Raw genomic sequence first — 20,405 nt, forward strand, 5'->3', positions numbered from 1 at the left:
AATTGTTAACATTTTGCCCCATTTGCCACATATATGTATTCTTTTCGGAGTCATTTGAGGATAAATTGGATACATCATGCCCCTTCACTCCTAGTGTATATTTCCTAAGAGTGAAGGAGTTCTTTTAATAACTATAGCACAGTTATCCAAAGTAGAAGTTTAACCCTGATGTAATATTCTATTTATTTATTTATTTTTAAAGATTGTATTTATTTATTTGAGAGAGAGTGAGTGAGAGAGCACAAACAGGGGGAGCTGTAGAGAGAGAAGCAGATTCCCCACTGAGCAGGGATCCCGATGTGGGGTTTGATCCCATGACCTGAGCTGAAGGCAGATGCTTAATGGACTGAATCACCCAGGAGCCCCTATTTAAGAATGTTATATTAGGATTTGAGGCACCTGGCTGGCTCAGTCGATAGAGTGCGACTCGATCTTGGGGTCGTGAGGTCAAGCCTCACGTTGGGAGTAGAGTTTACTTTAAAAAATAATAAATAGGGGCCCCACATCGGGCTCCCTGCTCAGTGGGGAGTCTGCTTCTCCCTCTCCCGCTGTCCCCCTCCCCCTCCTTCTGCCCCTGCCTCTCTCCCTCTCTCTCTCTCTCAAATAAATAAATATCTTTTAAAAGAATTCTTAAATAATCTACCATCCATATTCTTTCAACAAATATTCTTTTTTTTTTTTTTTAAAGATTTTATTTATTTATTTGACAGAGATAGAGACAGCCAGCGAGAGAGGGAACACAAGCAGGGGGAGTGGGAGAGGAAGAAGCAGGCTCCCAGCGGAGGAGCCTGATGTGGGGCTCGATCCCATAACGCCGGGATCACGCCCTGAGCCGAAGGCAGACGCTTAACCGCTGTGCCACCCAGGCGCCCCTCAACAAATATTCTAATATATCCTTTCATTATAATTAAATCTGATAGAATAAAAAATGGACATGTGCCTGCAAATGGCCTGAGCAGACAAGACCAATTCAGTCACAAAGCTGAATGATGTGGTAAATAAAAGAAAAAGAAAGAGATTAAATTTCCATACTGCCTCCAGCCCATTGACAAGTCCTTGAAACAGGTGTGAGTGACCTTCCTCTGGGAGTTCAGCTGCCCCAACATTAATATTTTGCTAAGGGCATTGCTCGCTTCCTCAGCCCATTTGCTAAAATTAGAACAATACAGAGAAGATTAGTGCGGCCTCTGTGCAAGGATGACACACAAATTCGTGAAGCATTCCATAAAAAAACAAAACTAAACTAAACAAAAACTTTGCTCAGGGCAAAAGGCAGTCTTAGCTTACCATTATCCCAACCCTCCAGGATCCTATAAGTCTTCTTTAACATATTAAAAATTCCTTTGGAAACTTCCTTTATCTCTACCCCCCAAGATACATGTGAGCAATCATCCTTCAAGCATATGGCCCACTGATACTCATCTGAAGGGTCTCCTGAGGGTTTACTAAACAGTAATAAATGACCTTTCCCTAGCAATAGCTAGCCCCGTCTAGCTCCTGGAAACCTTGCTTCCAAAATTCCTTAGGACTATGCTAGCCCTAACCCCCTCCCAGTTTGAAAGTATATAATCAGTCATCAGTCACAACCCAAGTACAGTTCTTTCTGCCCACGGGTCCTATTCCTGTGTTTTAAGAAAACCATCTTTTTTGCACTGAAGACATCTCAAGAATTCTCTCTTGCCATTGGCTCCAAACTCCAACATTTTGTATCACTGAATTTAGCTTATTTTGCAAGACTAACTTATCTGGGTCATCTCTTCCTTGTATCTCTGGAAATCATTGGCAAACCTTGAACTATTTCCCCAAGGTTGATATGAAGACCAGTTCCCTCTCATTTAAGAAAGTTCTAATATTATAACTAATAAATAATCACTGTGAAGAATAATCACTGGCTTCCTGTATCACTGTATGGTGATACAGTTGTCCCCACCCCCTTATCTGCTGAGGATTCCAAGACCCGACCCCCCCCCCCCAACCCCTCACCCCCACCCAATGTATGCCCCAAACCACGGAAGCACCAAATCCTATATAGACCTGTATATACCCAAACAGAACAGGTTCAGCCACACACCGCTGACAACATTCAAAGTCAGAGAAACTAGTGGTGGTGAAACAAGAAAGTAATTTATTTCAGTAAGACCAATACCAGGAAGACAGCTGACTAACATCTTAAAGACTGTCTCCAAAATGCTGAAAATACTTCCAGGTTTATATAAGGAAAATGTGGGGCAAAGGAGGGTGGGTACTTGCAGGTAGCAGTGTTAAGTCAAATGATCATTTTCTTAGAGTCAATCACAGGTGGGGTCTTACCGGCTCAGGGCAGTCCTTATTGTTTGAGGGGGTAGTTTGGATTCCCATCAGGAGATGCTTTGCTCCCAGGGTCTTCCGCCTGAGCCTAGAGACAAGCTGAAAAGAAGAACCCAACTAGAAAGTTTGAGGTCAAAATGGAGGCAGTTGAAGTCCTCTTTCACTATGATAAAGCTTAATTTATGAATTAGGCATAGCAGATTACCAACAATAATAGAGTAGTTATAATAATATACTATAAAAAAGTTACGTGAATGTGATCTCTCGAAAGATCTTATTGTACTGTACTCACTTTTCTTCTTGTGATAATATGAGATGCTAAAATTCCTGTGTCATGAGATCAGGTGAAGTGAATGACAGGAGGGATTGTGATGTAGAATTAAGCTACTAATGTCTGAAGGAGAAGGGTCTGATTCTGGACCTGGGAGATGACCACAGGCAACTGAAACTGTGGAAAGTGACACTGGATCAGTGGGGTCTACTGTTAAGCTGATTTATAACGATATACCCCTGAGCCTCATTCCATCTTTTGGTTCGAGTCCTTCCCATTTGTGCAGAAGAAACTTTCACTAATTACTTCAGTGATTCACTGGTTTTGCTTTCGGCTATTTCTGAACTTTTGACAAGTCCAGTGCAGAATATTTTGTTATCTTGTCTCCCTAATACTCTTTCACCTGGCACAGCTCCTTTTGTCTGATAATTCTTGACATTGACATTTTTTGAAGAGTAAAAGCCAGGTATTTTTAGAAATAGTTTGGTTTTTGAGGTTTCCTCATGGCAGAATGGGTACCTAAATAATGTAATGTCCTTCTCAGTATATTGCATCAGAACATCCCTGGTGCTAGTTTGTCCCATTCTTGGTGAGGTTAATTTGAACCACCTTAATTTTAATATCTCAACTTGGTTAGGATGTGTCCACCAGGTTTCAACATTGTAAAGTTAGTATATTTCATAAAGTTAATATGTTTCATTTTGTGAAATAAGAACAAAAGTGCTTCTGAATGCAGAGATGATTTAGTCAAATTGCCAAATGTTTCAAGAATGCTTTGAGTCATTTATATCTCCCTGGCAGGAATAACTCACGTTTTTTATGTGAGAGTTTGCATGGCATGCTTTTATTAATTGAATGTAAATTAGGGCCAGAGTAATCAGGAAATGTTCCAGTTAGTGCATATACCTTGAATTTGAAGGTCTGGGAGTTAACAAAAGGGAAAGAAAGATCCGGACACTGGAGGAGTTTAGAACAAAATTAGGAAGGCTTATAGAAACAAAGGACAGTAAAGAACTGGAGGATGTATCTTGGGAAGAAGTAGGAACTCAGGTTCAGCAGATTGGTAATCGCTGGGAGGCAGCCTGGGACACAGGGCTGACTATAGATTTAGGCATGAGACTACCTGGATTTAATCCTAAATCTCTGTTCCTTACAGGTTGCTGTCATTGTGGGGATTAAATGCTCTGTGTTTATGTAAAGGGTATTGCACATAGATTTGCTGCATTGTAACCATTCAGTTTTGTTACTCTCGTCCAGTTCAGTTCAGTTGGCCAGTATTTTTGTTATCACTAAATATCATACCAAGGAATTTAGGTTTGATGTGGTAGGAAATAGATACAAGGCATAGGAAAGCAAAGTTCATTCATTCGTTCACTCTCTTATTCAGTAAATACTTGTTGAGTTCCTCCTCATGTTGAGAGTACATTGTACAAGATCAAATATCAGCTTGCAAAGATCTTGGAATGCATTTATGAAAATAAGACTCGTATAAGATGATTTAAAATACAAGACGGAGTATGAGAAATGTAGAAGTAAGGTAATAGTCCAGGATAAGGAGTTCACACTCTGGGTGGACTACTTGATTTGCTTCTTTTCCCCCAACTTTATTTTTATGGGATCGTGAAAAAGTCATGGGCATATAGCATTCCACAGATCAAGACCAAAGTTGGAAACCTTTCTCTGAGTTTCTCTCTCCATGTCTCTGATTCCTTATTTGTAAAAAAGGAGTATTAATAGTGTCTACCTCACAGGGTTATTGTGAGGCTAAAACAGGGCAAAATATGGGAAGCATCCAGTCTGGCAGCAATAGGAGCCTAGTTCATAGTAAACCCATTGCTGTTTTTCCTTGCCTTCACACTTACGAGAGGCCATGCTCTTCCCAAGTTGCTAGGAAAACAAAACCCAGGGACCTTTCCTACTAATTTAGTTAGCTATCATTCATTTGGAAAGCTGCTTTTTCTAGTTTCCAATATTAAGCCCAATATCTTTATTGGCCACTTTAGACAATCCTTGTCTTGTGGCCAGACCCCGGAGTGAGCAAGTGTTATCAGTGTTAGCTTTAAGTCTCTACTCTTCATTTCTTTTAAAGCTTGTTCTTCCCATTTTAGAGAAAGCAAGAGAGAGAACAGCAAAGCGCCCCATTACTAATACCATTTGAGAAAATGCTGCCCTTTCTTTCCTTTATCCCAGAGTTTGTAATCAACACTAGGTAGTTTTAAAACTAATACTGAGGATGGATAGTTGGAAGAAAAGCAGGCAGGGACAAGTGCCCACACCCCCCCCCCCCCGCATCCCCCGCCGCCCTCTCTCCCCCACCAAGAGGAAACCACCTTTTTAAAAAAAATTTTTATTTTTAATAATCATTTTTTATTGTTATGTTAGTCACCATACAGTACATCCTTAGTTTTTGATGTAGTGTCCCATGATTCATTGTTTGCGTATAACACCCAGTGCACCATGCAATATGTGCCCTCCTTAATACCCATCACCGGCCTATCCCAATCCCCCACCCCCCTCCCCTCTGAAGCCCTCAGTTTGTTTCCCAGAGTCCACGGTCTCTCATGGTTCATTCCCCCTTCTGTTTACCCCCCCTTCATTCTTCCCTTCCTTCTCCTATCGATCTCCCTGCTATTTCTTATGTTCCATAAATGAGTGAAACCATATGATAATTGTCTTTCTCTTCTTGACTTATTTCACTTAGCATAATCTCCTCCAGTCCCGTCCATGTTGCTGCAAATGTTGGGTAATCGTTCTTTCTGATGGTTGAGTAATATTCCATTGTATATATGGACCACATCTTCTTAATCCAGAAATCTGTTGAAGGGCATCTCGGCTCCTTCCACAATTTGGCTATTGTGGACAATGCTGCTATGAACATTGGGGTGCATATGGCCCTTCTATTCACTACATCCATATCTTTGGGGTAAATACCCAGTAGTGAAATGGCTGGATCATAGGGTAGCTCTATTTTTAACTTTTTAAGGGAACTCCACACTGTTTTCCAAAGTGGCTGTACCAACTTGCATTCCCACCAACAGTGTAAGAGCGTTCCCCTTTCTCCACATCCTCCCCAACATTTGTTGTTTCTTGCCTTGTCAATTTTTGCCATTCTAATTGGCATAAGGTGGTATCTTAGTGTGGTTTTGATTTGAATTTCCCTGATGGCTAATGATTTTGAACATTTTTTCATGTGTCTGTTAGCCATTTGTATGTCTTCTTTGGAAAAGTGTTCATTCTTCTGCTCATTTTTTGATTTGATTATTTGTTTCTCATGTATTGAGTTTGAGACGTTCTTTATAGAATTTGGATACCAGTCTTTTATCTGTAGTGTTATTTGCAAATTTTACACCACCCTGGAAGGAGCCCTCCACCCTTTCCCATGTGACAAAACCCTGATCGGATGACAGGTGCAAGGGAGGGTTAATCAGATTAAAACAGCCTACCAACAAGCCCATAAAACCCCCTAGACTTAGAAACTCTGGTGGCAACCCTCTTTGGTCCCCTCCCTCCTTGGGAGCTTCGTACTATCACTTTGCCGTTGCTCAATAAACCTTGCTTTGCTGCCTACCACTCTGTCTGGTCTACGTCTTCATTCTTCGAAGCAGTGTGTTCAAGAACCATGGGCCCCGAGAGAGAAAAAAATCCTGTAACGAAACAAATATAAACTAAGGTGCAAAAGAATTTCATCTGTCCAGGTTCTAAACTGAGCAATAATTCTGGCTAAGTGTTCCAGTCTGGTACATACAATCACTGAGAATGTTAAAATTTAAACTTTGTTCACCTTTAGGGGAACAGAGTTTTCATATCTTAAAGGAGAACACAAGATTCTAGACCATGAAGGGACAGATCGGTCGTCTAACTTTCTGGAAGCTTTCAAATTCATTTAGCTATTAACAATGAATACAGAAATGTCACAGGATTTCTTTTTTTTTTTTTTTAAGATTTTATTTATTTATGTGACAGAGAGACAGCCAGTGAGAGAGGGAACACAGCAGGCGAGTGAGAGAGGAAGAAGCAGGCTCATAGCAGAGGAGCCTGATGTGGGACTCGATCCCGGAACGCCGGGATCACGCCCTGAGCCGAAGGCAGACGCCTTAACGACTGCGCTACCCAGGCGCCCCACAGGATTTCTTGTCAGACAGCAGTAAGTCCAGGAAGTGGAGCCAAGAATGGGCTAAAGTTGAGAGATTATTTCATGATGAAGACAGAAGCAAAGGAAAATGTGGTAAGAACAGCTTGTTGGGAAACCTCTCTGGCTTGCTTCAGTTTTCTTAAGGCTCCTTTGTACACAGGCTGAGACAGGTCATCTGCTAGGCAGCATGGATTTAGGAGATATAGGAGATATATCCTAACTTCCATTTACTCACATGTAAATGAAAAATAATGGTACCTATATCATGGAGTTGTTGGGAGTAGTTTTTAGAAAATGAAGACAAAGTGGCTAGAACAATGACAGGATTATGAGAAGCACTCAAAAATTGATAACTTATTGTCATCTGTAAGAAATATTCATATTTTGGAGTACAAAAAAAGGCAGAGAAACTCCTAAAAACATTGAAAAAAACAGTAACACAGAATTACAAGGTTAAAAAAGATGAAAAAATTACCCCCAGCTATCCAGTTGAAATATTAAAATCTTTAATCCTTTGGAGTATACGAAGGAAAAAAGAGCTTCTAACTGTATTTACCTCTCCCTCTCTTTTATAGTACTTATTTGATTTATACAAAGATACACTATCTTGTATGTTTAACAACCGTGTATGTAGTGTCTCTTAATTAGGGGTGTTTGAGGAATAGGGGCTGCTTATGTTTCTGTCCTGATACCTATCAGTAAATATCAGGTCCACATGGCCCTTTTCTAGACCGATAGAAACGCCGGCTTCTCTAACTTGAGTTGCTAGATGTCTGCTTATAAATGTATACAAATAGAGTGATTAGAATATTTTAATTTATATTTGAAGGATATCTTGATGACACGTTAAGAAAACTGAATCTGCCTCCTAGAACACTTGTATATTGTTTGAGGTTTTGTGCCTCAGTAACAAACAGTATTTAATTGCACACACAGATGTTTGCTGGGTATATTCACTGAAATTTTATTCTGATTTTTTTTGCCTGGGGTTTTTTTTCGGGGGGTTGATTTTGTTTTTAAATATAAAAATCTAGAACAACAACAAAACTGAATCTAGAATTTTTTTTAAAAGCTTAGAGAGAGAGCACACGTGCATGAGTTAGGTGAGGGGCAGAGGGAGAGAATCTCAAACAAACTCCTCAAAGAGCCCCACGCAGGTCTCAGTCCCACATCCCACGAGACCATGACCTGAGCTGAAACCCAGAGCTGGAAGCTTAACCAACTGAGCCACCCAGGTGCCCCTGGGATTTGTTTTCTAAATTTGTCTGAAATACATATATATTTTTTCCCTTACAGAGGGAAAAACTAGTTGTTATGTTATATTTTGGAACATTTTCTTAAAAAAAAAAAGTAAGTATCTTTAGCCAACACAATTTTTGCAGAAAATCTAATTGTCAGGATTAAGAATGGATTTGTTTAAACTTCAAGCTTGGAAATCTTGCTTCTAAATTTCTCCCCTCTGGGCCACATCTATAATAACTATTAGTGATACACATTTTTAAACAAATCATTGCTCAATATGAAAAAGATTATAAAATTTATATTCTAGGGCTGCTCTGTTCTTTATTTTATCTAGAGAGGTCATTAGAAGTATGTATGTCCTCTGATGAAAAGCCAAACAGATCTAATCAAGTAGAGAAGTTTTATATACATTTTAATGCATTATAGTCTTAGACTAAAGAAATCTAAGCATGGGTCATGCTGTTATGTGAATCCTGGACAGTATCAAAAGGATGATTGTTAAGCCATTTGCTTGTGTTATATAGAATTATTCCTCTGCATGGGACGCCTGGGTGGCTAAGTCGGTTAAGCGTCTGCCATCAGCTCAGGTCATGATCCCAGGGTCCTGGGATTGATTCTCGCATCAGCAGGGAGCCTGCTTCTCCCTCTGCCTGCCACTCCCCCTGCTTGTGCTCTCGCTTGCTCACTCTCTAGTAAATAAATAAATAAAATCTTAAAAAAGAGAGAGAATTATTCTTCTGCATAGATGATTTTTACTCAGAGTAAGATAAGCCTTTATGGTAAGATTTCTCCAAGAATATATGTCCTTTGTGATAAACAGGAGGGGGGAAGAGTTACGATGGCAAAGTAGTAGGGGGACCCTGAGCTTGCCTTGTCCCTTGAACACAGCTAGATCAACATCAGATCATTTTGAACAACTAGGAAACCAATCGGAGGATTAAGAAAGCAATCTGCACAGTTGGAGGGAGAGAACATGGCAGATGCAAGGTTCAGAGCTTGAATTGGGGGAGAGAGAAGCCACGGTGCTGCGAAGGGGAGGGATCCCTTTTTGCAGAGTGAAGTCAGGGAGAGAGAGAGAGGAGGGAGTGGTGCGTAGGGTTTGAACAATAAATTGTGGTGAGGGCATCCCCTGGGTCTCACTAGGAGAAAACATTCCCCTCCCTGGAGTACATTTGGAAGAGTGTATTTTGCCTCTCCAATGACAAAAGGGCTGTTGGAGCCATTGAGCAGCCTTTCGACAACAGGGGCCAGAGGCCTGGGCAGTGGGAGGATAGCCTGGTCACAGCTTTTCCCTGTGCATCACAATGGACTCCAGCCACCGTGCACACGCCATGCGACTGCTTTTCTGGGACAGGATGGTGCAGGGCACGCTGCAAGCCCCTCCTCCAGGGGAGGGCAGTGGGTCCACACCTTGCCAGGCCCTTTAAGATTTGGAGTTTTGAATCCCATCCATGGGCCAGAGAGAATACAGGAGAACTGTGGCATTGGGTATGCCACCAGCCGGGCACAGACAGGTTGAGGGCAGTGATCTGATGAAAGCTTGGGACACAGGAGATTGTTCACTATTCTGTGAGGGCCTCCTGAACAGTGGCAGCTGTGAGTTCCTCTCTCCAGAGAGGAGAGGGCAGGGTGACAGCATCTTCCACCCCCTGGCCACCAGAATGGTCGGACTTCAGAGAGAAACAGAGCGCTTGCAGTGGAGGCTGAAGTCGTTTACATCAACCCCACCCCCCTGCGCTCAGCGTTGATATCTTTACTGGGGCAGATCTGACTGTGAGCCCGCTGGTGAGCCAGTGCAGCGGGCCTCTCCCTCAGAAGACCAACACAGGCCCCTGAATGTACCAAATCTGCTGACCATTGAGTCTCCAAAGTGTCAGCTTCAGTTCTGGTGGAAATAGGCTTCCTTTTTTAAAAAATTTAAAATATTTTTAATTTTTAATTTTTGATATTTATGTTTTATCTTATTTTTTTTTCTTCTTTTTTTTTTCTTATCAGGCTTATAGTTTTTTTGTTTATTCATTGGTTTGTTTCCTTTCCTCATTTTTTTGGATCAAGATTTTGTTTTGTTTTGTTTTCCTTCTTTCTTATTCTTTGGAATCAGGCTTATAGTTTTTTGTCTCTTTATTTGCTTTTTCTTCCTTTTCCTTGGATCAGGCCTTTTTTCCCCTCTTAGGCTTATCTTAACAAGTAAATTAAAGTATACCTTGTTAAAGGTCAAAACTCTCCCCACTGCGAACAAGGAGGAACGCTGTAGAGGACTGAAGGACTGACCTGTGGAAAAGAGCAGCCAAAACACAAAGCAGAGTGCACACAGCATACACCAGAAACACTTCCTGAAATGCCAGGCCCTGGACAGTGTGTGACTCCTTCTTAATGTAGTATTACTCTCAGGAGTAGGAACTGTAACAAGCTTTCTTTTTTTTTAAATTTTTTTTATTATATTATGTTAGTCACCGTACAGTTCATCCCTGGTTTCTGATGTAAATTTTGATGATTCATTAGTTGCATATAACACCCAGTGCACCATGCAATACGTGCCCTCCTTACTACCCATCACCAGTCTATCCCATTCCCCCACCCTCTTCCCCTCTGAAGCCCTCAGTTTGTTTCTCAGAGTCCATAGTCTCTCATGCTTCATTCCCCCTTCTGATTACCCCCCCTTTCTTTATCCCTTTCTTCCCCTACTGATCTTCCTAGTTTTTATGTTCCATAGATGAGAGAAATCATATGATAATTGTCTTTCTCTGCTTGACTTATTTCACTTAGCATTATCTCCTCCATTGCTGTCCATGTTGCAGCAAATGTTGAGAACTCGTTTTTTCTGATAGCTGAGTAATATTCCATTGTATATATGGACCACAACTTCTAATCCAGTCATCTGTTGAAGGGCATCTCGGTTCCTTGCATGATTTAGCTATTGTGGACATTGCTGCTATGAACATTGGAGTGCATATGGCCCTTCTCTTCACTACGTCTGTATCTTTGGGGTAAATACCCTGTAGTGCAATGGCTGGGTCATAGGGTAGTTCAATTTTTAATTTTTTAAGGGACCTCCACACTGTTTTCCAGAGTGGCTGTACCAACTTTCATTCCCACCAACAATGTAGGAGGGATCCCCTTTCTCCACATCCTCTCCAACAATTGTTGTTTCTTGCCTTGTCAATTTTTGCCATTCTAACTGGCGTAAGGTGGTATCTCAGTGTGGTTTTGATTTGAATTTCCCTGATGGCTAATGATTTTGAACATTTTTTCATGTGTCTGTTAGCCATTTGTAGGTCGTCATTGGAAAAGTGTCTGTTCATATCTTCTTTTTTTTTTTTTTTAAATGATTTTTTATTATATTATGTTAGTCACCATACAGTACATCCCCGGTTTCCGATGTAAGGCTCAATGATTCATTAGTTGTGTATAACACCCAGTGCACCATGCAATACGTGCCCTCCTTACTACCCATCACCGGTCTATCCCATTCCCCCACCCCCCTCCCCTCTGAAGTCCTCAGTTTGTTTCTCATAGTCCATAGTCTCTCATGTTTCATTCCCCCTTCTGATTACCCCCCCTTTCTTTATCCCTTTCTTCCCCTACCGATCATCCTAGTTCTTATGTTCCATAGATGAGAGAAATCATATGATAGTTGTCTTTCTCTGCTTGACTTATTTCACTTAGCATTATCTCCTCCAGTGCTGTCCATGTTGTAGCAAATGTTGAGAACTTGTTCTTTCTGATAGCTGAGTAATATTCCATTGTATATATGGACCACAACTTCTTAATCCAGTCATCTGTTGAAGGGCATCTCGGCTCCTTCCACAATTTAGCTATTGTGGACATTGCTGCTATGAACATTGGGGTGCATATGGCCCTTCTCTTCACTACGTCTGTATCTTTGGGGTAAATACCCAGTAGTGCAATGGCTGGATCATAGGGTAGCTCAATTTTTAACTTTTTAAGGGACCTCCACACGGTTTTCCAGAGTGGCTGTACCAACTTGCATTCCCACCAACAATGTAGGAGGGATCCCCTTTCTCCACATCCTCTCCAACAATTGTTGTTTCTTGCCTTGTCTATTTTTGCCATTCTAACTGGCGTAAGGTGGTATCTCAGTGTGGTTTTGATTTGAATTTCCTTGATGGCTAATGATTTTGAACATTTTTTCATGTGTCTGTTAGCCATTTGTATGTCTTCATTGGAAAAGTGTCTGTTCATATCTTCTGCCCATTTTTTGATTTGTTTATTTGTTTCTCGTGTATTGAGTTTGAGAAGTTCTTTGTAGATCTTGGATACCAGCCCTTTATCTGTAGTGTCATTTGCAAATATATTCTCCCATTCCGTGGGCTGTCTCTTAGTTTTTCTGACTGTTTCCTTGGCTGTGCAGAAACTTTTAATCTTGATGAAGTCCCATAAATTCATTTTATCTTTTGTTTCTCTTGCCTTTGGGGATGTGTCATGAAAAAGGTTGCTTTGGCCGATGTCGTAGAGGTTGTTGCCTATGTTCTCCTCTAGAATTTTGATGGATTCCTGTCTCACATCGAGGTCTTTCATCCATTTGGAGTTTATTTTTGTGTATGGTGTGAGATAGTGGTCAAGTTTCATTCTCTTGCATGTAGCTGTCCAATTTTCCCAGCACCATTTATTGAAGAGACTGTCTTTTTCCCACCAGATGTTTTTTCCTGCTTTATCAAATATTAGTTGCCCAAAGAGCCGAGGGTCCATTTCTGGGCTCTCTATTCTGTTCCATTGGTCTATGTGTCTGTTTTTGTGCCAGTACCATGCTGTCTTTGTGATCACAGCTTTGTAGTACAGCTCGAAATCCGGCATTGTGATGCCCCCAGCTTTGTTTTTCCTTTTCAACAGTTCCTTGGAGATTCGGGGCCTTTTCTGTTTCCATACAAATTTAAGGACTGTTTGTTCCAGTTCTTTGAAAAATGGCCTTGGTATTTTGATCGGGATAGCATTGAAAGTGTAGATTGCTCTGGGTAGCATGGACATTTTAACTATGTTAATTCTTCCGATCCATGAGCATGGAATATCTTTCCATCTTTTTATGTCTTCCTCAATGTCTTTTAAGAGTGATTTATAGTTTCTAGAATATAGGTCCTTTACGTCTCTGGTTAAGTTAATTCCAAGGTAACGTATGGTTTTTGGTGCTATTGTAAATGGGATGGATTCCCTAATTTCTCTTTCTTCGGTCTCGTTATTCGTGTATAGAAATGCAACTGATTTCTGAGCATTTATTTTGTATCCTGCCACGTTACTGAATTGCTCTATAACTTCTAATAGTTTGGGAGTGGCTTCTTTTGGGTTTTCCATATAGAGTATCATGTCATCTGCAAAGAGAGACATTTTGACTTCTTCTTTGCCAATTTGAATACCTTTGATCCCTTTTTGTCGTCTGATTGCTGTTGCAAGGACTTTTAGTACTATGTTGAATAATAGTGGCGAGAGTGGGCATCCTTGTCGTGTTCCTGATCTTAAGGGAAAGGCTTCCAGCTTTTCCCCATTGAGAATAATATTTGCAGTAGGCTTTTCATAGATGGCTTTTATGAGATTGAGAAATGTACCTTCTATTCCTACACTCTGAAGGGTTTTAATCAGGAAAGGATGCTGTATTTTGTCAAATGCTTTTTCGGCATCGATTGAGAGGATCATATGGTTCCTGAGTCTTTTCTTGTTGATATGATGTATCACGCTGATTGATTTGCGAATATTGAACCACGCTTGCATCCCAGGTATGAATCCCACTTGATCGTGATGGATAATCCTTTTAATGTACTGTTGGATTCTATTAGCAAGTATCTTGTTGAGGATTTTGGCGTCCATATTCATTTGGGAAATCGGTCTGTAATTCTCCTTTTTGATGGGGTCTTTGCCTGGTTTGGGGATCAAGGTAATATTGGCCTCATAGAATGAGTTTGGTAGCTTTCCTTCTGTTTCTATTTTTTGAAATAGCTTTAGGAGAATAGGTATTATTTCTTCTTTGAATGTTTGGTAGAATTCCCCAGGAAAACCGTCCGGGCCTGGAGTTTTGTTATTTGGAAGGTTGTTTATCACTGACTCAATTTCTTCATAATTAATTGGCCTGTTTAAGGAATCAATTTCTTCCTGTTTCAATCTTGGTAGTTTATAGGTTTCCAGGAAGGATTCCATCTCTTCCAGATTGCTTAGTTTATTGGCATATAGCTGTTGATAAAAATTTCTAATAATCCTTCCAATTTCAATGGTGCTCGTCGTGACCTCTCCTTTTTCATTCATAATTTTAATAATCTGGGTCCTTTCTCTTTTCTTTTGGATAAGTCTTGCCAGTGGTCTGTCAATTTTATTGATTCTCTCAAAGAACCAGCTTCTAGTCCTGTTGATCTGCTCTACTGTACTTCTGGTTTCTGCTTGATTGATTTCAGCTCTAATTTTGGTCAACTGCTTCCTCGTGCGTGGATTAGGCCTGTCCCTCTGTTGCTGTTCCAGCTTCTTGAGGTGAGAATATAAAAACTGCATTTTAGATTTTTCTATTCTTTTGAGTGAGGCTTGGATGGCTATGTATTTCCCCCTTAGGACTGCCTTTGCAGTATCCCATAGGTTTTGGACTGTTGTATTTTCATTCTCATTGGTCTCCATAAATTGTTTAATTTGATTTTTGATTTCCTGGTTTATCGAGTCATTCCTGAGCAGGATGGTTCTTAGTCTCCAAGTGTTTGAGTTTCTTCCAAATTTTTCCTTGTGGTTGAGTTCCAATTTCAGAGTGTGGTGGTCTGAGAATATGCAGGGGATAATTTCAATCTTTTGGTATCGGTTGAGACCTGTTTTGTGTCCCAGAACATGGTCTATTCTTGAGAATGTTCCATGGGCATTAGAATAGAATGAGTATTCTTTGGTTCTGGGGTGTAGTGTTCTATATATATCTATGAGGTCCAACTCGTTGAGTATGGCATTCAAAGCCTTTGATTCTTTGCTTAGTTTTTGCCAGGGTGTTCTATTTCTGATAGTGGAGTGTTGAGGTCCCCTACTATTAATGTATTTTTATTTATATGTCTCTTTATTCTGGTTAAGGGTTGGCTTGTGTATCTTGCTGCTCCCCTGTTGGGGGCATATATATTTATAATTGTCATATCCACTTGTTGAATACTTCCCTTAAGAATAATATAGTGCCCTTCTGCGTCTCTAACTATAGTCTGTAGTTTAAAATCCAATTTATCTGATATGAGAATTGCTACCCCAGCTTTCTTTTGAGGTCCATTTGCGTGAAAGATGGTACTCCATCCCCTTACTCTCAGTCTGAATGCATCTTTGGGTTTGAAATGAGTCTCTTGTAGACAGCAAATGGATGGGTCATTTCTTTTTATCCAATCTGCAACCCTGTGGCGTTTTATGGGATGGTTCAAACCATTTACATTAAGACTGATTACTGAGAGATATGATTTTAATGTTGCCATGTTGCCAGTAAAGTCTTTGTTTGTATTGGCTGTGACTTTCTGTTCTGTATCATTCTTGGGGCCTTTTTACTTTTATAGAACCCCCCGTAATATCTCCTGTAGGGCTGGTTTCGTGGTTACAAAATTGGTTAGTGACTGGCGATTCTGAAATGTCTTTATTTCTCCATCAATTCTGAATGACAGCCTTGTTGGATAAAGGATCCTTGGCTGCATGTTTTTCTCTGAAAGAGCTTTAAATATGCTCCCCCAACCCTTTCTCTCATTCCAGGTCTGTGTAGACAGGTCTGACGTAATTCTGATGCTTTTGCCTTGGTACGTGAGAAATTTCTTTGCCCTGGCCGCTTTCAATACTGTATCCTTGCATCTAATATTTGCGAATTGCACTATGACGTGACGTGGCGTAGGTTTGTCATGGTTGAGCTTGGGAGGGGTCCTCTCTGCCTCTTGGACACGAATGTTTGTTTCCCTTGCTAGATTAGGGAAGTTTTCAGCTACAATTTGTTCAAATATCTCTTCTAGACCTCTGTTTTTCTCCACCCCCTCGGGGATGCCGATGATTCTAACATTGGATCGTTTCATTGAGTCAGTAATCTCCCGTAACCTACATTCGTGGGCGTGGATTTTTTTAAGACCATCTTCTATTTTCATTTTTTCCTCTATTAACCCATCCTCCAATTCACTAACCCGTTCCTCTGCTTCTGCGACCCTGGCCGTCAGAGCCTCTAGTTTTGCCTGCATTTGGCTCATAGAATTTTTAATTTCTGTCAGATTTGCTCTCATTTCTGTCCTTAGGGATTCTATATTCTCAGTAACCTTTTCGTTAACAGTTTTTTCAATTCTACTCATCATTTTGACCATCGTTACTCTGAATTCCATTTCTGATAATTTGGTTACATCCATATCCATTATTTCTGTGGCAGAGGCCACAGAATCACTGTCTTTTCTTTGCTGGGGGGGGCTTCTCCTTCTTGTCATTCTGATGAAGAGAGGTTGCGGGGTTTCCAGAGCCCAAATTATTGACTGGGTCCCAGGCCGTGCCCCTTGTTTTATAGGGATCTTAGGGATGTGGGCTTCTTCTTTAAAGATTTTATTTATTTATTTATGTGGCAGCCAACCAGCGAGAGAGGGAACAGAAGCAGGGGAGTGGGAGAGGAAGAAGCAGGCTCCCAGCGGAGGAGCCCGATGAGGGACTCCTTTCCAGAACGCCGGGATCACGCCCTAAGCCGAAGGCAGGCGCTCAATGACTGCGCCACCCAGGCGCCTGGGTTGTGGGCTTCTTGATTTTTCAGCCTGCCTTCTGGGGGAGGGGCCTGCCACGCCGATACTCAGGCAGCCATGTTTGGGTAGAGTCTCCGTGTCCCCTGCGAGGGGGGATGGGGATGGGCACTCCCTGAGCCGGTATTTCCAGGCTTTTGTTCTCTGGCGGCTTTCCCTGGCGGTTTGCTGTGCCTCTTCTGAGAGTCAGAGCAGCAGCGGCCAAATTTCAGCCTCTGTCACAGAACAGAGGGATTGCGGCCCATTCTCTACTAATGTTCTGGCCACTTTACTCTGTTTCTGTTGGTGCTGCTCAACCCTGCAGCGTCCGGGATGTGCGCCCCACACCCGGCGTCCCAGCCCTCACTTCCAGGGCCGGCGCGTCTCTGTCCTTTGTGTTTCTAATGCCGCCAGCCGCCAGCCGCCCCGTGCCCGCTCCCGGATCTCCCGGTCTCAGTCTGGATCCAGTGAGCGCACCGGGATTCCGGTGTTCCGCGAGATGCCTGGTGGCGCGCGCACCCGGCTCACGGTCTCAGTCTGCTGTTTTGTGGGTGCCGACCGCGAGCCCCGCCTGCTCTCCCGTGCAAGTGGCTACCGCTTCCCGGCGCCCGAACACGGCGGCTCCCTCCCCCTTCCGTTTATCTTCCGATATCTGTGCACGGTTTCATGGCTCCCCGCTTCGTACCTCAATACTCAGCGCTGGAGATGTTCATTTGTAGAGATCCAGATGCGTCTTCCTGCGTCTCAGGCTGGTTCCGTGGTTGTTTAGGCTGGTCTGGTACCTATCCAGCTCGACTCGGAGGACCGGCTGAAAACGGTGTCTCCTACTCCTCCGCCATCTTAACTCCTGGCTCCCTGTTCATATCTTCTGCCCATTTTGTGATTTGTTTATTTGTTTCTAGCATATCGAGTTTGAGAAGTTCTTTGTAGATCTTGGATACCAGTCTTTTATCTGTAGCATCATTTGCAAATATCTTCTCCCATTTAGTGGGCTGCCTCTTAGTTTTTTTGACTGTTTCCTTGGCTGTGCAGAAGCTTTTTATCTTGATGAAGTCCCACAAGTTCATTTTATCTTTTGTTTCTCTTGCCTTTGGAGATGTGTCATGAAAAAGGTTGCTTTGGCCGATGTCGTAGAGGTTGCTGCCTATGTTCTCCTCTAGAATTTTGATGGATTCCTGTCTCACATCGAGGTCTTTCATCCCTTTGGAGTTTATCTTTGTGTATGGTGTGAGAGAGTGGTCAAGTTTCATTCTTTTGCATGTAGGTGTCCAATTTTCCCAGCACCATTTATTGAAGAGACTGTCTTTTCCCACCGGATGTTTTTTCCTGCTTTATCAAAGATTAGTTGCCCAAAGAGCCGAGGGTCCATTTCTGGGTTCTCTATTCTGTTCCATTGGTTTATGTGTCTGTTTTTGTGCCAGTACCATGCTGTCTTTGTGATCACAGCTTTGTAGTACAGCTCGAAATCCGGCATTGTGATGCCCCCAGCTTTGTTTTTCCTTTTCAACAGTTCCTTGGCGATTCGGGGCCTTTTCTGGTTCCATACAAATTTAAGGACTATTTGTTCCAGCTCTTTGAAAAATGTCATTGGTATTTTGATAGGGATAGCACTGGAAGTGTAGATTGCTCTGGGTAGCATGGACATTTTAACTATGTTAATTCTTCCGATCCCTGAGCATGGAATATTTTTCCATCTTTTTGTGTCTTCTTCAATGTCTTTCAAGAGTGATTTGTAGTTTCTAGAATATAGATCCTTTACGTCTCCGGTTAAGTTAATTCCAAGGTAACGTATGGTTTTTGGTGCTATTGTAAATGGGATGGATTCCCTAATTTCTCTTTCTTCAGTCTCATTATTCGTGTATAGAAATGCAGCTGATTTCTGAGCATTGATTTTTGTATCTCGCCACATTACTGAATTGCTCTATAACTTCTAATAGTTTGGGAGTGGATTCTTTTGGGTTTTCCATATAGAGTATCATGTCATCTGTGAAGAGAGATATTTTGACTTCTTCTTTGCTGATTTGGATACCTTTTTGTTGTCTGATTGCTGTTGCAAGGACTTCTAGTACTATGTTGAATAATAGTGGCGAGAGTGGGCATCCTTGTCGTGTTCCTGATCTTAAGGGAAAGGCTTTCAGCTTTTCCCCATTGAGAATGATATTTGCTGTAAGCTTTTCATAGATGGTTTTTATGAGATTGAGGAATGTCCCTCTATCCCTACACTCTGAAGGGTTTTAATCAGGAAAGGATGCTGTATTTTGTCAAATGCTTTTTCTGCATCTATTGAGAGAATCATATGATTTCTGAATTTTTCTTTCTGGAGAAAATCTAATACCCCAATCGATTTGTGAATGTTGAACCACCCTTGCATCCCATGGATGAATCCCACTTGGTCATGATGGATAATCCTTTTAATGTACTGTTGGATTCTATTAGCCAGGATCTTGTTGAGGATTTTGGCATCCATATTCATCAGGGATATCGGTCTGTAATTCTCCTTTTTGATGGGGTCTTTGCCTGGTTTGGGGATCAAGGTAATATTGGCCTCATAGAATGAGTTTGGTAGCTTTCCTTCTGTTTCTATTTTTTGAAATAGCTTTAGGAGAATAGGTATTATTTCTTCTTTGAATGTTTGGTAGAGTTCCCCAGGAAAACCGTCCGGGCCTGGAGTTTTGTTTTTTGGAAGGTTGTTTATCACTGACTCAATCTCTTCATAATTAATTGACCTGTTTAAAAAATCAATTTCTTCCTGTTTCAGTCTTGGTAGTTTATAGGTTTCCAGGAAGGCCTCCATCTCTTCCAGATTGCTCAATTTATTGGCATAAAGCTGTTGATAAAAGCTTCTAATAATCCTTCCAATTTCATTGGTGTTGGTCGTGACCTTTCCTTTTTCATTCATAATTTTATTAATTTGGGTCTTTTCTCTATTCTTTTGGATAAGTCTTGCCAGTGGTCTGTCAATTTTATTGATTCTCTCAAAGAACCAGCTTCTAGTTCTGTTGATCTGCTCTACTGTACTCTTGGTTTCTAATTCATTGATTTCTGCTCTAATCTTGGTCAGCTGCTTCCTCGTGTGTGGATTAGGTCTGTCCCTCTGTTCCTGTTCCAGCTTCTTGAGGTGAGAATATAAAAACTGCATTTTAGATTTTTCTATTCTTTTGAGTGAGGCTTGGATGGCTATGTACTTCCCCCTTAGGACTGCCTTTGCAGTATCCCATAGGTTTTGGACTGTTGTATTTTCATGCTTGTTGGTCTCCTTAAATTGTTTAAATTGATTTTTGATTTCCTGGTTTATCGAATCATTCCTGGCAGGATGGTTCTTAGCCTGCAAGTGTTTGAGTTTCTTCCAAATTTTTCCTTGTGGTTGAGTTCCAATTTCAAAGCGTTGTGGTCTGAGAATATTCAGGGAATAATTTCAGTCTTTTGGTATCTGTTGAGACCTGTTTTGTGACCCAGAACATGGTCTATTCTTGAGAATGTTCCATGGGCATTAGAATAGAATGAGTATTCTTTGGTTCTGGGGTGTAGTGTTCTCTATATATCTATGAGGTCCAACTCGTCGAGTATGGCATTCAAAGCCCTGTTTCTTTGTCGATTTTCTGCATGGGTGCTCTGTCTATTTCTGATAGTGGAGTGTTGAGGTCCCCTACTATTAACGTATTTTGATCTATATGTCTCTTTATTCTGGTTTAGAGTTGGCTTGTGTATCTTGCTGCTCTCCTGTTGGGGGCATATATATTTATAATTGTCATATCCACTTGTTGGATACATCCTT

The 20,405-nt window shown here is 41.4% G+C and overlaps 1 long non-coding RNA gene and 1 other non-coding gene across 4 annotated transcripts in view; both read left to right on the forward strand.

Annotated features, from left to right (window-relative positions):
- Positions 1 to 20,405, forward strand: part of LOC123798267 (uncharacterized) — a 174,859-nt gene that overhangs the window by 3,449 nt on the left and 151,005 nt on the right. Inside the window, exon 1 of one of the 3 annotated variants that reach the window (XR_015724899.1) lies at positions 5,127 to 6,803. The exons of the other annotated variants lie outside the window; for them this stretch is intronic. This is a non-coding gene — a long non-coding RNA (uncharacterized LOC123798267). Of the gene's footprint in view, positions 1 to 5,126; positions 6,804 to 20,405 lie in introns of those variants that run through there. 3 annotated transcript variants of the gene reach the window in all.
- LOC123798340 (U6 spliceosomal RNA) lies at positions 1,126 to 1,232 on the forward strand. Its single transcript, XR_006781260.2, has one exon. It is a non-coding gene; the product is annotated as a U6 spliceosomal RNA (small nuclear RNA).

This window comes from Ursus americanus, chromosome 1 (genome assembly GCF_024610735.1).
Source record: "Ursus americanus isolate L20-20 chromosome 1, mUrsAme1.1.p, whole genome shotgun sequence".
Classification (NCBI taxonomy): Eukaryota; Metazoa; Chordata; class Mammalia; order Carnivora; family Ursidae; genus Ursus; species Ursus americanus.